Below are 13206 nucleotides of genomic sequence, written 5' to 3' on the forward strand. Positions count from 1 at the left end.
TGGTCAATAAGAATATACGAAACATATACAAAATGAAAAGAAGCATCTTAATTATGTTCATGGCAATCACGCAAGGACAGTAGAAATTTTAAAACATCAGCAATGCTTAATGTTACAAGAAGCATTACGATCAACAATGAGATTCCTTAGATATGGGATTACTTTAATGGTGACATTGCTTGTTTACCAGACACAGTAAATCAACAGCAGCTAAAGAGTTGGTTTAAGGGCATGGGACCGTGGGGACACCAGGACACTCAGCAGCATAAAGGAGCAACTTACTTATCATACTGTGGAAAACAGCAGGAGTGCCATTTGTAACATAGTTTAATTGCATCTTATCACTGGAGGCATTAGATTAACAATAACACTGGTTAGACATGTCCCTAAGGTAACAGTGTGATCGCTTCATTTTACATGCACCCTTACAACAAAAGGTTGGTTTACCCACAAAAAAACAGCAAAAGGTTGGTATAAGGACATGCGATAGTGGACGCATCAACACAATGTACCTACAAGGAGGCATAAAGTGGTGATGCCGAGCTTGTTCACGCTATGTGAGGGCAGCAAACCTAATCTTGGAGACCTTTTACTGTGTGAGGGCAGCAAATCTAATCCTGGAGGCCTTTTACTATGTGAGGGCAGCAAATCTAATCCTAGGACCTTTTACTATGTGAGGGCAGCAAATCTAATCCTGAGACCTTTTACTATGTGAGGGCAGCAAATCTAATCCTGAGACCTTTTACTATGTGAGGGCAGCAAATCTAATCCTGGAGACCTTTTACTATGTGATGGCAGCAAATCTAATCCTGGACATACTCTATTGACTTGTCCACCAGCCACCACTTTCTATCTTTTTTTCAACCAATAATAGATTTGTTCCTTATCCACTTTGTACTGCGTTTTCCCATCATTTCCCTTTTCAACCAAGAGACCGGTTGGGTATCCAGTCTCTACTACTTTCACCATATTATTTCCTCTTTGAATCAAATCCTAGATTCATGCTACAACTTTCCCCCTTTCTTCGTTGTTTGAACAAAGACCTAGATTCAAATGCATGAAGTAGCTTTACCTCTAATAATACTAAAAATTTAGGTGGCTTTGGAAGAGCTGATGGGAGTAGAAAAAGATGCACATGCAGACACGTGGGGAGCTGGGGCAGTAGAGCAAGGCCGCTTTCGAAGAACTTATACCTGAGGGTCGCCGGGATGTCGGCGGAGGCAGGTCGGATCTGCGGACAATACGGCAGGGAGGAAGAAGGGTCGGAGGACCTCCCGAGCCGGCGCTGTGTCGGAGAGAACGGCACGGCAGAGGATCGGGCCCCTTCGGCAGCTGTGGGTTTCCTCCCTCGACGGTGATGACCGCGTGAACGATGCACCTTTTAGTCCTCTACACACACCGGCCGAAGGGATCCAGCCGGATCTGTGACCAAACGGTGAGCAGAGAGAAAATGTCGCTACCGCTGTCTTGTTTATATCTGGAGAGGATGAGAGAATGAAGAGAAGAACCCTAGTAAAGCAAGCGCTCAGGCCCCTGCGTCCATATATAGTGGAGTGATTATCTTTTTTCTCTCCACAACAAGCGTTTCAATTTGTGTACGTGGCATTAAAGAAAAGAAACTCTCTATTTAAGGTGACTACTCTACAACTCCTACTTACTACTACTACAGTACTACCTCCGTCCTAGTTTATAGGTCCCTTTTATAGTTTGTGCCAAATTTTGACTAAAGATTTAACTAACAAAATGTTAATGCATGTCAAGAAAAATTATCTCATTGGATTCATATTTGAACATAGTTTTGAAAAATATAATGTTTGGTGACATGCGTGAACATTTTCTTAGTTTAATCTATGGTCAAAATTTGGCACGAAATACAATGGGGACCAATAAACCCGGACAGAGGCAGTATTGTTCACTTGTGCTCCCCGCCCCTCCATTCATTGAACAACCCCACGGGTGAATAAACATACAGTAAGTACTGTATTTATATAGAACGAACAAGATCTAACTATTTTCGCGTAGTTAAAAGTTGAGGGCGGGGCTTTTCCTGGGCAGTACGCGCATCAGTTTTCGGGTAGGCGGTTTGACAGAGAGGCTAGGAGGGTGAGCGAGTGGGGCTGTGCGATTTGACGACGCGTTACTGCTGGAAAGACTTGTGATATGACCACTCACTATAGTCATGAATTAATGGCGCTCTGACCGGGGTGATGCCCCCCTTCCATTCCGCGCTCTAATCTGGTGCATGACACATCGACCCGGATGCTGGCTTTCCCACATGTCGAAGTAGTAAGGAGCAAAGAATGATGCGGTATATACTACTATACTACTCCCTCCGTTGCTAAATATAAGTCTTTGGAGTTCACTATGGACCACGTACAGAGAAAAATGAGTGAATCTACACATAAAATGCATCTATATACATCCGTATGTGGTCCATAGTGAAATATCTACGAAGACTTGTATTTAGGAACGGAGAGAGTACTACTCAGGTCGGAGGAGTGCGAACCATGGCAGCCCAGTGAACCAGCCGTGCAAACCACGGTAGCCCAGTGAACCAGCAGTAGAAAACAATAATGTGGTGATATGGCCATAAAAAACAATGTGCTACGGTCCACACTGTAGCATGTACAGTAACACTCCTCTTTGTTTGGATCCCTGAGTTAGCGCTAGTTTGGGATGAAATAGCCTCAAATTATCGAAACAAGAGGGGTTAGTTTGAGCTAGTTTGCTGTAACCCAGCTAAAAAAACTAGCCCGGTGGAGAGGTTCTAATTGGGTTAGTTATCCTGGGCCCACTAAAAGAGAACTAAAAAATCTCACCTGCTCGCACCAGATCGCTCCCCTAAAAAAATCTCACCTGCTCGCACCAGATCGCTCCCCCTCTCGCACGACTCCTCTCTGTTCCCCATAGGGCCGCCCGCCCAAGCGCCGCTCGCCCTCTCTCTCCTCTGGCCGCCCTCTCCTTCCGGCCTCCGCCGCCCTACTTCGGCCGCCCTCTCCCTCTGACCTTCGAAGGTCGCCCCGCTCCCCCTTCACCAGTCGTTTTTCTCCCTCTGTTGTGTGCAGCGGCAGCGCATCTACCAGGGAGGTCGCGAGAGGGGTGAGTTTGTTCATTCCTTCTCTGTCTCACGGCCATATCATTGATCTTTCTTGCTCTAGCGCTAATTCTGATTTGGAAAAGTAGATCCTGATCAAACTTGTTATAGATTTGTGGTGCACGCATGGAATTGTTTGATGCTGCTTGAGGAGGTAATAAATCTTTCTAGAGGCCCAAAGATTCAGGTCACCTTTCTAGGTATTTCAATTTCAGGCTTGCATTATTTGTAGAGGCCCAAAGATTCAGTTCACCTTTCTTGGTATTTCAATTTCAGGCTTGCATTGTTTCTAGAGGCCCAAAGATTCAGTTCACCTTTCTAGGTATTTGAGTTTCAGGCTTGCATTATTTCTAGAGGCCCAAAGATTCAGTTCACCTTTTTAGGTATTTCATTTTCAGGCTTGCATTATTTCTACAGGCCCAAAGATTCAGTTCACGTTTCTAGGTATTTCAGTTTCAGGCTTGCATTATTTATAGAGGCCCAAAGATTCAGTTCACCTTTCTAGGTATTTAAGTTTCAGGCTTGCATTATTTCTAGAGGCCCAAAGATTCAGTTCACCTTTCTAGGTATTTCAGTTTCAGGCTTGTATTATTTCTATAGGCCCAAAGATTCAGTTCACCTTTCTAGGTATTTTAGTTACAGGCTTGCATTATTTATAGAGGCCCAAAGATTAAGTTCCCAGCCGGCGGCAAGCGGCCCTGCTACCCATGCCGGCATCGACCTCAACTCGCAAGGGCCGGCATCGGAGGGGTTCCCGGGGCTTGGGCTCTACAGAGCCTTCCTCCAGAGCGACGATGGCAAGCTCCTCCCTCGGTGCGTGAGGGGATCCGGGCTCCCTCTCTATCGTGAACAACTTCCGTGATGAGTTAGCTCATTCTTTGTTTCATGAAGTGTTTTTTATTTTGTGAAGCTTGATTGACGACTTGTATGTTTAAGTGGGATATCTCATTAGTTTGGACAAAGTAAAAATTATCATGTTTTGCATGCTTGATTGTATAGATGGTTCGTTTATGTCAATTGTGAGCGGGAGGAGGCCACAGAAGAGCCGGCCACACCAAGAGGGTGCTTGGATCCAAGGGACTTATTTTAGTCTGACTAAAAATAGGGTCCAAAGTAGTCAAATGATTGAGAGAGAGCATTTATTGTCAATCTAACCCTGCCCTCCACACACCTCTTTGGTTTAGAGTTAGTTCAGGGTTAGAATCTAACTCTAACCTCTAACTGAGTTAGAGTTCTCCTCGTCTCGGTTCATCGCCATCATACTTTCCCCATTCCTGTGTTTTCAGTATCCTGCGAATCAAAGAGGCCCTTTTTTCCGGGAAAAATCAAAGAGGCCCTTAGACTGGTTTAGGTCCGGTCATTTTTTATAAACGTGTTATGTCCAAAATTTAATGAATGTGCTCCGATTTCCACGAAAATAATCCGGTTTCATGTAGTAATTCATTGATTTATTTATTCTTCTGCGGGGGGTTTGCATGTAATTCGTGAGGTCTGAAATGTAAAGTACCCCGGCATATGCTCCTAGTCGTGCATGCACTACGACCCAGATGCTCTATGTCCCACATGTCGGCGAATGGGAGCACGTGGAAATAGCCTAAGAGTACATATAGGAGGATAAATGCGTGAAAAATATGTACTATGAAGTGTAGCCGCGGTTCGAAAAGTAGACCTAAAGTGATGACAGCTATAGGTCGCACGCACCCAACTAGTGGTACTAGACATACGACTAATTTTTCCCTCAAAAAAAGAGGCACGAGTGCTGAGTACTCCTATTCTATAAACACGAGTCCCATCTGACAACAGCCTCCGTGCTACAGCTAGCCCTCCTCCCTCGTTTCTCTCTTCTACTCTCTAAGAGCATGGTTAATAATATAGCCAGCTACTGGCTATATGATGTTGCCATGTCACATATAGTCAAGTTTATAGCCAACAAGTACAATAGCTAGATATAAATATGTACTCCCTCTGTAAACTAATATAAGAGCGTTTAGATTACTAAAGTAGTGATCTAAACACTCTTATATTAGTCTACGGAGGGAGTACTACTTTGTTGATACATGGCCCATTCCACTCTCTCACAAAGTACCAAGGAGCACGTGCTGCAGCCGGCTGTTAACTAGTAGCCTGCTTCTCTTCTCTCTCCTCTTCTCTCTCTTCCAAGTAAGCAAGAATATAATATGTAATGTCTTACAGCCCGCCTACATCACCTTGTTGTACTTGCTCTAAACTCGGCCGACGCCCGGTGGGTGGGGTGGGTTTGCTCAACTGCGGCCCCACCTCACAGTGAAAATGTTACGACTGTAATAAAAAATGCCATATACTCCCTCCATTCATAAATACAAGCCTTTTTAGATACTACTTCAAATGGAATACAGCATCCAAATATATGAAGACATAGTTTAGAGTGTAGATTCACTCATTTTGCTTCGTATGTAGTAGTCACTTGCTGGAATCTTTAGAAAGACTTGTATTTGGGAACGGAGGGAGTACTATACTAATAAAATAATAAGGTCACGAGGCGATGCAGTGCTGGTTATAGGAGGCAAGAAGAAGAGATGCATCCATCGACGACGTCCACCTCCTCGACTCAGGGCGCCGGCCCACCGAACGATGCCTAAGTAGCAGCGGCTTTCGTGGCCAGGTCGACATGCTTCTGAACAATGGCGTCCAAAGATTCCAGCCGCTGGAAGAAGGCCAACGTCTTTCTGTCCTTGTTTGCCTTGTAGTGGCCTATGTAGATGATTTCCTCATAGACGTGGATGTGCAGGTCGACGGTTTCTTGCATGGCGAGGCGCTGCGCGGCGAGCGCGGCCTCGAGGTGCACATTCTTCGTCGCGACCTCCGGCACCTGCAGGGCCACCAGGGCTTCACTCATTTTGCTCCATATGTACTCTGTCTTGGTGTAGTCTAGTCACTTGTTGAAATCTCTAGAAGGGCAAATACTCCTTTCTGGTTTACAGGGCTATACTAGCAAGTAGTTGTATGTACTAGTACAATAGTGGGCTCACATACCAATTTTGTCTCATGCAAGAGCCTGGCTATATGCGTGCTCCAATGTTCACAACTTCAACGTTCAGTTTGCTCTTGGATCTTCGCCTCTTCGAGAAGACGAACAATGATGTTACTACTACTGCTTCTACAGTGTCAAATCCACTGCTGCATGTCCGTCCACCGCGAGCGGGACGGATAGCTTGTTGTGGAAGTACTACTACTAAGCAAAAGCCTGTCCTCGTTTGCGGGCAACCGTGCGCATGGGCGAGGGAGAAGGCTTGTACTAAAATCAATCTTCTCCTCGTTCTACGAGTTGACGCGACACATCATAGCACTGGCCCCACATGCTTACCTCTAAACTTGGCTGAAAGACCCGCAATGTACAATATATTTGCTGCAACCTCTAACATTTACCCACCACAAATTAAAATATATGTGGCCGTATGCATCGTTCTGATGCAGAGGCCGGGGAGTCCTCCCTTTTCGAAAAAAAAATTAAAATATATATTCCTGTCTTGACCAGATGAGCGTGCAAACTACAATCACCAGGGTGACAGGTAGGGCCAGAAGACTATTTTAATTAAAAAAAACTTCGAGACGGCCACATAGCATGGAGCTGACCCCAACTATTTTAAGCTTACACGCACGGTACACGCTATCTAGACTACTCTACGCATGAAACTGCCACACGAGCATCCGGGCTGCGCTTGGCTCTTCGCCTCTTCGGGAAGTCGAACAATGATGGTGTACTACTGCCCTGGAGGAGTACTACAGTACGCTTCTGGCCATCTGGCACCGATTGAACTGCTGCATGTCCATCGCGTGCGGGAGGGAGAGCGTGTAGCGAAAGCTTTTCCTAGTCTTGCCAGCCACCACGCTCATGGGCGAGGGAGGGACGCTCCTGTCTTTGCATGTATGACAGGTGGGCCCGACAGGTGTGTGGCCAACATGTCATACAGCCAAAGGCAGGTGCAGTTAAGTCCGCGAGGGACAGGATAATCAAACTTCTCGTTGATGTACGAGTTGACGCGACACATCAAAGCACTGCACTCGATATATTTGAATAATTTGCGTTTACCGATGCATTAATTACAACGTATGCATGCATGCCGTGACTCTTCTTTTGATAGTACTTGCATGTGTTGATTTAATGCACCTTGAAGGATGGTTGTGCACAAGGAGGGCGAGATCATGCAGACCGAACAGGAACAGGACCCGACGATGGAGCTCCCTAAGGTCTCGATGGACCTCACCGTGCTCCACTGCCCCTTGTGCCTCCACCCCTTGACGCCTCCAGTGTATGAGGTTCGAATACACCTTGTCCGTTCGGCTGATTGAGCAAGGTGCAGGTTTTTTGATTGATGTGATGTTGGATTGATTTCTGCAGTGCAAGGGAGGGCACCTGTCCTGTGCGGACTGCCGCGTCGAGCACCCCGGGAACTAGCGGCAGTGCCAGAAGTGCGGGCGCGGCGGTGGCTTCGATGTGCGGAACACGGCGGTGGACTCCGTCCTTTCGTCGGTGAGGGTGGAGTGCCCGCATGAAGGCTGTGGGTTCTACGTCACTTACCACAAGCTCGCCGATCACCAGAGCGTGTGTCCGCTCACGCCCTGCAAATGCCCCATGCCCATCTGCGGCTACGAAGGCCGCCGCCGGCGCTCTACCACCACATCAGCACTGCGCATCCCATGCCCGTGCACAGGATCCAGTACGGCAAGGTGCTCTAGCTGCAAGTGCCACTGTCGGAGCCACGGCTCTTGCTGTTCGCGGAGGAGGACCGCCGCGCGTTTTTCTTGGTCGGCGGCGTGCTCGACTTCGGCGCGCCTATCGCCGTGTCGGTCGTCTGCATCAAAGCGGGGGCGTCCCCACTGCCCCACTACTTGGCCAAGCTGTGGGCGAACGGCCCGCCGGGGGAGCCCAAAGGCACGACCGACACTGTCAAGGTGGAAATGGAGGTGACAAGCAGCAAGGATCCCGGCGACGTCGACGTGCAGGAGCTGACCTTCTTGACAGTTCCGCCCAAGCTGCTGGCCGGGGCTAAGCTTGTGTCCCTCCACATTCAGATTGACAAGCTCATGTCCTAAATGTTTCGACAGTGCCTTCTGTTTATCTTAGTAATATGCTAATATAGGGATTACCTTGGTCTACTTTAGCTTAAGAAATGGCGGGTTTTGGTGGTGCTGCAGCAATTACTTTGACATCATATCAGTAATTTCCAACAGTCGAACGGATATTTTGTGTCTGTTGGATATAAAGTTCCTTTGGGTAAGAGTACTACTTGTCATAAAAATGGATAAAATGAGATGTATGTAGACGTATTTAAGTTCTAGACACGTCCCTTTTTATCCATTTTGATGACAAGCACTCCCTCCGTTCCACAATACATGCCTTCCATTTGTCAAAATATAGATATATCTAGACATGTTTTAGTATATAGGTACATCCATGATAGAGCCACTCGGATGGTTGAGAACACTACCATTCGTAGCTACAGATGCGTGTGTGACTCCCAGATGCAGAGGCCGGGGGTCATCATCCTCCTTTTCGAGAAAAAAACAGACGTGTGTGTGAGAGGACGAGTGCGTGTGTGCACCTCTTCTCTTCCTGTATAAGGTACTACTAAACTCAGAGTACAAGTTTTTGAGCTTGCGTCTCATCACATTCCAAATTACTCCATGCTATATTGAATTGCAAACCTGTTCACACTGATCACAACCTAAACGGTTTCCCACTTAGGAGCGTATTAGTACCACGCTAGTATATTGAATTCCAAACCTGTTCACACCGATCACAACCTAAACGGTTTCCCACTTAGGAGTGTATTAGTACTCGGTTATAAATACTAGTATGCCAAGATGACTGCACATTCCTCCTCAACTCCTCATCCACAAAAACAAACAAGTCATTCAGCATCCTTCCCTTGCGTCTGCCATGGCCAGCGTGAGTTCTGGGTCGAGAGATTGCTACCAGGGAGAGGCGAGCATGGAAGCGGAAGAACGAGAGATGTCCCGCCTCGCTGCGAGAGCAGCCGACATGTCCCGCCGCGCGGAAGTAGCAGCATAGAGGTCCCGCCACGCCGCTGAAGTAGCACGGAGGCCCCGTCGCACCGTCGATGCAGCAGACTGGTCTGGCCGCGCCGTAGAAGCAGTAGAGATGTCCCGCCGCGCCACGAATGTAGCAGAGATGTCCCGTCACGCCGCGGCGGCCTGGGAAAATTTCTCGCGAGCAGGCGACGACTGTTACAGGTGCATGCATGCAATCGTCCATAGCCAGATGGATCAGATCTCCGGCTTGGCGAGGTTGCAGGACAACATGAAAGCCTCGTTTGAAAAGGCTACTGGCGTCATCCGGCAACTAAGGGAGGGCAATGAGAGGCTCCGGGCCGAGCACGACCTGCTGAGGGAGAAGATCGTCCGAAGTGCAGACCAGCAGGAGGAGACCAGTGCCTTGTTGAAGAGGACTGGCGTCATCGTCAAGAAACTTATGGACGAGAATGACATGCTCCGCAACGAGTGCCAAAGGCTGGTGGAGGAATCCGTGGATGTTCTCAAGAAGCGTCTTGAGGACATGAAAGAGCTCATCGCCGCTCGCCGCGGAGACTAGTTCCCGCGGCCTGCAGCAACGCATCAAGAAAGTAGAGATCAGTGAGCCAGATTCTTGTCTTCCTTCTTCTTTTGCCCTTGTGTATTTCGGGCGTAGCCGCATGTGCCTTTTTTAATTACCTTTCTAATTATGTAAGACAATTAATCGTCCTTATCTTTCTGTGGAAGATCAATGTTGCGAGGCTGGAATGAAGAAAACTCTTGCTGTGGCGACCCTGGCGTTGCTGTTCTTCTAGTTGCTGCTAGGCTTCCTTTAGTTTCCTGGTTTCTTTTGATGTAATAGTCGGTTTAGGATGTCGATTGTGTCGTCGGTTGTGAAATGTTGGGTTCTAGCGCGGATGTTTGGCCTTTGTTAGCCTCTTGGGATGTTGCGATTTCAATCTGGTACTTTTAGTCCTTCGTGTTAGGCTGGAGTTGTGCTGAACTTCTTGTGAATTGTGGTGGTTTTCAGTAATGAAAATCGGAAGGGGCAAGCCCTTCTTTGATCAAAACAAAATCGTCCTTATATATTCATCAGTCTTGCTATAAGTCGCAATAGATGCTATATAGGTCCATCGGATCTTACATCAAGATCCGTGCTGTCAGATTTTCTTTTTTCTCTCTTAAATCTCAGTCGAGTGAGACATAGCCACGCCATTAAACAGAGGCTCGGGTGCCATTAATGGAGACTTTGGGAGAGAGGTGGACGGCAGATGGAGGTCAAAGGGCTCTCCTCCCGAAAAACACGCGCAGGGGTCTAATCGCACGCCTCTCGTACTCAAATAGCTACCGTGCACGGCGCCTCCTAGCTAATAAAAAATGGGGACGCGTGGCGGCACGTAAATGGTACTAGTAAGTAGAACGCCCACGGTTTCAATAATACTTGTGTTTTCGATTGTAACTATCGGCGTTCTAGGAATGGGGGTCCCCAGACTTGCCTGCCTGTGGCCTGCGGCGTGGCTCAAAGGGGGGCCCAACACGGCCCATCTTCATCAACACAAAGCTCAAGACAATCGCGAGGGGCCAAGCCTCGCGGGGCGGACGACAAGGAGCTTCCTCAGGCACGGCCTCATCAGGCTGGCTCACGAGGAGGCGGAGAGATCAAGGTGGGGTACCTCGCGAGGTGCCCATGACGCAAGCCATGACGACCAAGGGCGCCAGTCGGGCACCAGCCCGCGCAGTGTCCTCCTTTCCTCTTTGGTGCAAAGGGAGCAAGCGCAGGTGAGAGCATCAGGCAAGGGCATCCATTTCGGTGCAACAGGACCAAGACCAGCCCAACGGCAGGGAGGAAGTCATTGTGGATCCCAAGCAGGCGTCACCACCAGAGCCTTTGACAGGCGAGGACCAACTTTAGTCAGCATAAGTGTACCCGATGTTCCCCTTCAAAATGGCCAATTGTTGGCGCCCTTCCCGCTCAATATTTGGGAAGAGGCCCAGGGCCTTTGCCTATAAATAGGACTAGCCACCCCCAGGGTAGAGGGGGGAGAATCCAGGATCCTCACCAGAAAACCAGTAGAGGGCGCGACTGAACTCCTCCTAGCAGTTCATCGTCCCAGCCAAGAACAGACCCTCGCGAGGCTGTTCTTCCTTGTATTGTTCATCAGTAGCCCAAGAGGCAATCCACCACACCACACACTGGAGTAGGGTATTACACCACAATGGTGGCCTGAACCAGTATAAACTCTGTGTCTCTTGTGTTGTTCCTCTGGTAGTTTAGATCCTAGCGATTCGGCGAGGAACATGTATGTAGAGGGCAAAATCTCCGCGTGCACCCCAGTGTTCGAACCTCAAGGGTCTGCCGGAACCCGAAATCTGACATTTGGTGCGCCAGGTAGGGGTGCGCCGGGATCCACCTTCTGCCACTTCGCGTCCCGTCGCATCATCATCACCATGTCCGGCGACCAGGCGGGCAACCCTGATCCCTGGGCGGCTTGGCCCGCCCGCGCAGAGCCGCTCGTCCTAGGCGACCCCATGCCCCAGGCAGCTCACAGTCCGCAGGGCGCTGCGGGCCGTGGGCGTCGCGGACAAACTCCGACAGCTCTCACACCGCGGCAGACGCGGTCGGCAGCAAGGGCGACCAACCACGCCGTGGCCACGATGCCGTACACCCGCTGGGAGCAGGCAAACTCAAGGGCCGCGCTCACGGTGGCTCGAGAGCTGCTGCAGTGCTGGCTGATGGAAGGCGGCCGCGATGTGCTGCTGGAGCGGGTGGCAGAGCTCCTGGGCTTTGTCACCTCGGGGGCTCACCCCTTCTGCACCCAGCTCCCGTCTCAGGCCCAGGGTGGCCAGCGCGGGGGCTCCACGCGCGCCCGCCGGCTCCCAGGCTGCTCCGACACCAGTGAAGCTGTCAGCACCGGGCCGGCGGCAGCGCTGACTCCGCCCCTGGCCACAGAAGAAGGACTCGTCGTGACCCACGGCCCCAGTGGGCCGCCACGTTACCATCCCCAGGTGGGCGCATAACGCGGAGCTGCGTGGCACGCGGAGCGCTATGGAGCGACCTCCGGGATGGTGCCCCCGTAAGAATACGTGCCCCACATGATGGATCAAGGGCACCTGCATGAGGGCGAACAAGCCTCGCTCCTCAGCCCAAGCTGGGGGAACGAGGCGCCAGAAGCTGAGCTCTTCCAGGAGCCCCGGGACGGCCCCACCAACCACGCAGGAAGCGATGATTATCGGGTACCACTAATTCCTCAGGAGCAAGCATACGCTAATCATGGGTCGCAGGAGGTGCAGGTCGCCGCAGCAAGCAACTGCCCCACTCCCGCTGTCTCCTACCCCTTAAGAGGAGGGCGTCGGGGGCTGCAGGAGAGGGGCTGGGATCCGGCATCACCACCGCGGTGTTCGGAGCAAGGCGTTCTCAGGAGGTAGGCCCTCCGCTGGGGAGGTGCCTCAGGGCCTGCCCCTGGCGGAGGACCCGTGGTCGTCGGGGGAACTGCTGGCGACTGCTCTACCCCATCGGCGGCGTCCTGGTTTCCAGTCGTCGTTGATGGCACTAGAGTGTGGTGCAAGGCGGGGCCCTCGTCTAGCGATATGAAGCAAGGCCGGTACCTGCGAACAAGGCCCAGTGCCTGTGAAGCTCGCCGCCCCGTGGCACTCTCACGTAATAATGAGTGGGGCTGTACACGCCCCGGAGTCTCAGGGGTGCCGGCCTCAGGCCCTAGGGCTCCCTCCCATACCGAGTGGCAGCACTTAGCTCCGCGCTGGTGAGAAGACATCCAAGACTAGACTAGGTGCCGGACGCGGCCTCTTTCTGCTTTCATTGCTTTTCCCTTGGTTGTTGCTTTCCCCCGCTGAATTTAAATTGGACTTGAATTTGAGATTTGCGTGTGTCTGAGGAAGGGATGCTTAGTCTCGTTCGAGCAATCTCTCGCGTTTCGGTTACAACCTCGCCTCAGCTGCCTCCCCTCGTGAGCCCCTCACGAGCCGGGTCTGGCCTAGCTTGCGTGCAGCCCAGACTGCCGCCATCATATCCTCTCAGGAGGTTTTTTCACTGCAGATCCTACGATCAGGAGGCACTCGAGATACCACAGCCTCCCGCAAGT

Source organism: Triticum aestivum, chromosome 2B (genome assembly GCF_018294505.1).
Source record: "Triticum aestivum cultivar Chinese Spring chromosome 2B, IWGSC CS RefSeq v2.1, whole genome shotgun sequence".
NCBI lineage: Eukaryota > Viridiplantae > Streptophyta > Magnoliopsida > Poales > Poaceae > Triticum > Triticum aestivum.